Here is a 4,553-nt window from a genome sequence, read left to right as displayed (position 1 = left end):
GGAGCAAGCGCTCCCATAAATTCAGCATCTGTAATATTTGTCACCTTCGGAATTACTTGGATGAGAGGAACATCCTTTATGTGAATCCACGGGAGAGGACTAGCAGACTTTCCCTAGAATCTGTATTCCATACTGTGATTAATGCTATGTTGATGTTGAAAAAGGCAGTGTCATTAGGCAAAATGCAGTGAGAAAGAACCATGATTCCCAAACATGCATCCCAAACATGCTAACTAATGCTCCTTGTACAAGTTGTGGTTTTGCTCAGTAGCATGGTTTTATTACTTCTTATTCCTAGTAGCATAGTACTGAAGAGTAAGAAGTTAAACTGCATATTACACACATAGACACAATTTCTTAAACTGGAAAGTTTGGTTGTCTCCAAGTTAGAAATGGGATTAATGGATATGTTCAATGTTAACATAAAGTTCAAATATTTAAATTCCCTCATTTTAAAATGAAGGGAACTGAGACGTAGAGAGGGCATACAACTTTTCTGAGGCTACAACAGTATTAAATGGCAAAGCCCCTAAATACTCCCATCCAAGTATAGAGGAATTAGGCTTATTTAGTAAACCATGGGCGAGCGGGGCGGGGATGGTCTATTCAGACATTAGATGGTTTGCTTTTGCTTTCTTGTTTTATAAAATATTATAAATACCTAAATTTGATTTAGTCTGTGGATGAAGCACTTTTTTTAAAGTAAATAAGTGTCCATGCTTTACATTTGGAACTGAAAATCTTGACAAATATATAGAGAAAATAAGGAGGGTTTGGTTTTCTAAAATGTGTGCTGAGTCTGTAAATATCTTCATGTAAATAAAAAATGAATATTGTTCAAATGGTATGAGTTTTTAAATGATAAAAGAATCAGAATCCTTAATCTATAATTGTGCCTATTACAAGGTGAACTGATCTGGCATATAAAATTAAATATTTGTTTTGCAATATTTGACGTATTATTGACTTATTGTTCACCTGATGCATGTCTAGATTCTCCTTTTCAAACCAGATGATTGTAAAAACAGATTTCTAGACACACTTAGTATGGAGTTTTATTGTTCCATTTGATTGGTCATTGGCAGAATCCATTCGATAGTCAGTAAGCATGGTAGTAAATGTAAATCCTTATTATCAGAATGACTTTTCAGAATAGTGGACATGTGTAATGGCAGGAATTTAGTACGGTCTGTACTTTTACTATTTTGCAATTTTAGATTTTACTATCCCCTTTGAAAAAGAATCCTGGAGGGTAAACATATTTATTTAGGTGTCTCTGTCATTCTAATTTAATTGGTCAATATTTGTCATAAAAATAATCAAATTTTAGTTACAAGAATGCCTCGTTAAATGTAAAAGTGAAAACTCATGACTTTGTTTAAAAGTAAATTTTTTCCCCTCCCCCCAACGTCTCTTCCTGGCTTGCCTGAGTCTAGAAACATGTAATACGGACACAAAGGGTGTGATCAGCATCTTTGTGCTGTGCTTCCACTGTGCTTCTGACCCTTCCAGAATCTCATAGAGGAAATATCAAGAGAGAAGAGGTGACACAAAGGAACAAGGAAGTTTTTTTCTAAGTAGCCAAAGAAATATTGGCTTGGTGAATGTTTAAAACTAGCTTTTCACTTTTTTGACCACATTTGTTAGTAAGAAGACTAAAAACAAGAAATCCAATTTTTAATAAACTGGAAAAAAAAAGGTGATCATACTCTGAACTGAGACCAGAAATATTCACATGATCAAACTGACAGAAGTGTGAATAGGAGGAGTTATGCTTTTAAGAAATCTGACTTTTGTGACTGAGTGATATCTGAAGTGTAATTTATGGCCTATGTAGAAAGAAAAAAAATCCTGGATAATGAGCCATTTTAAGTATTTTATTTTTCTGTTCATTTTGACCACCAAAACAACAGCCGTAGTATGTGCTTGAACTCTCCTTTGGCAACACATACAGCTATTTAAGTATTTGGGGGTGGGTGGAAAAGGGGGGGTTGTTTTACCGTATAACAAAAATAGTAATTACATGGAATAAATGGACTCAAAAGAATGAGAACTTGGAAAAGTAGCTTTATTATGAGTTGGTGAGTAAGGAAGTAGTTTGTCTATTTGTGTGGCCTTGTACCTTTTACATTTACCCCGAGTAACCTCTTTCCTGGAGCTCTATTTTCTTCTTCCTTGCCATGGAGCCGGGCAAGATGAAGATGGAAGGCAATGGTAGGGATGTTACTTATCCTTGGCTCTTTCTACTGGGAAGGACAACTGTTACATTGAGTCCAAAATGACATTTATTCCCTTATTAGGCAGATATATGAATGTAGTGATGATGGTAACATCCATTGTATGTCTTCATCAGCATAAGCAATTACATTAGAACCAGTTCATGCTCACATTTCTATAGGTCATACGAAGGAATTCAGTTCATTTTATATTGTCTGAGGAATTCTATTATTAATTAACATTTAAAAAATCAATTGTAGTTTTAATTACTTAAAAAAATCTTGGCTTCAACATAAGTATCATATTATTGAAATCCAGGCATTGGTATGCTAGTGATAGCTTATTTTTTCTATTATATATAAAATAAATTGACAGCTATTAAAGTTTTAAATATCCATCTGTGTGCCTCTTAAATCATCTTATGTGCCCATCCTGAGAAATAGTATTCTAGTTTGGAAGAGATGACCATTAAACTTCCTTACAGCTACAGGATTTCACAGTTTCCTAAAATTTACATTATATATGTACTTCTATTTGTACATTTTGTGTATTCATATTTTCATATTTATGAGCACAATTATGTATGGCATATGTGATATTGGTGATTAATATTTAGGTGTGAGCATGGTTGCCACTGTAACAGTGTTGGTAATAAAAATATATCTATTTCCTCTCATATAAACTGGTATAAAACTAGCTTGGCAACACTTCACTGCTTTATAAATTAAGCCCAGTGGGTATTGCTGCTTTAAGCAATGTCTTCATGCGGTAAGATATATTGTAGTCTAAGTTTGTTAACCTTTAAGAAAATAAATTCACCCACCAATAGTTTCACATGCTTTTGCTTGGTCTTTGAAGATCTGCTTCCCATCTTTCCAGCCTTATCAACTCCCTCTCTCACTTCTATTTTCTATTACCGATATACTAGTTTGCTTCTATACCGATATACTTGAATCTTTACTGGGTTTTAATTCTCATTATACTTCCATTTGCCTGATAATATATTGCTCTTATTGTACACAATTCCCACTATTCCACAATAGGATACCTCTCAAACTGTCTTCTAAATAGTCAAGCTCTGTCTTGTACCAAATGTACTAAACAATGTGCTAAATATTGCTATGTACTCTCAAATTTCTACTTCCCCTTTTGTAACAAGTAATACACTTGTAAATGTTCAGTGTGTGACTGTTACACTGGATGTATTATGGACTTTATTTTGTTACAAAGTTTTCTGAACTTAACACACATATAGTTTTGCATGCCACCATCACAGTCACGATACTAAATAGTTCTTGCTCTGCAAAGAACTCCTTGCTGTTCCTTTAGAATTACACTACCCCCAAACCCCCTTCTCCTTGAAACTACTCATTTCTTCTTCACAACTGCACTTTAGTCTATTTGAGAATGCCTTATAAATGGAATCATCCACAGTATATAAATTTTTGAAACAGGCTTCTTTCAGAGTAATGCCTTTGAGATTCATTGATCTCATCGCACGGATCAATAGTTCATTCCATTTTTATTGCTAATGTTATTATTTATTGCTAATATTTTATTGCTATGTATTATTCCTAATACATAGTATTATGTAGTATGGTTGTAGCACTCTTTGTTCATTCACCTATTGAAAAACAGTAGGGTTGCTTTTAGGCTTTGGCGATGACTACTGGAATTGTCGTTTTCCCTACTGTCAGTACCCAGGAGTATGATTGCTGAGTTATATGGTATGCACATGTTTAACTTTATAAGAAACTGCCAAATGGTTTTCCAAAGTGGACTTGTCATGTTACATTTCTGCCAGCCAAGTATGAGACTACCTCTCAACTCCTTGATATTCTTGCTGTTTGAGGTTAGGCATTCTCATAGGTATACGGTGGTATGTCATTGTGGCTTTATTTTGCATTTTCCTGATGGCTAACGGTGTCAGATATCTTTTTATTTGCCTAGTTGCCATGCATATATCCTATTTGATAAAGTCTTGTTAAAGCTCCCCCCCCCTTTTAAACTGTTTTTTTCTTTTGCGTGTGTTCCTGTTTAGTTTTGAGAGTTCTTTAAATTTTTTGAATATAGATCCTTTGCTAGATAAATGGTTTGCAAATAATTTTCCCACTTGGTAGCTGTGTCTTTTCATTTTCATAGGAAATGTCTTTCACATAGCAAAACTTTGGAGCATTTTAATAAACTTTTTACTTTAGAATAGTTACAGATTTACAAAAATAAATAACAAGGATAGTAGGAAGAATCCCTTTATACCCAACGTACAGTTTTCTCTATTATTAACATCTTATGCTAATATAGTACATTTGTCAAAATTAATGAACCAGTATTGACAC

General features: G+C 33.9%; 1 long non-coding RNA gene across 1 annotated transcript in view; it reads left to right on the top strand.

The window, feature by feature from the left end:
• LOC115508426 overlaps positions 1-3,974 on the top strand; it is an 8,206-nt gene extending 4,232 nt beyond the window's left edge. Inside the window, exons 2-3 of the long non-coding RNA XR_003966995.1 lie at positions 321-322; positions 3,915-3,974. This is a non-coding gene — a long non-coding RNA (uncharacterized LOC115508426). The remainder of the gene's footprint in view (positions 1-320; positions 323-3,914) is intronic.
• Positions 3,975-4,553: the final 579 nt, after the last annotated feature.

Source organism: Lynx canadensis, chromosome A1 (genome assembly GCF_007474595.2).
Source record: "Lynx canadensis isolate LIC74 chromosome A1, mLynCan4.pri.v2, whole genome shotgun sequence".
In the NCBI taxonomy this organism is placed as follows: domain Eukaryota; kingdom Metazoa; phylum Chordata; class Mammalia; order Carnivora; family Felidae; genus Lynx; species Lynx canadensis.
Note: the sequence above shows the minus strand (reverse complement) of the source record. Positions and strands in the feature narration are given on the sequence as shown.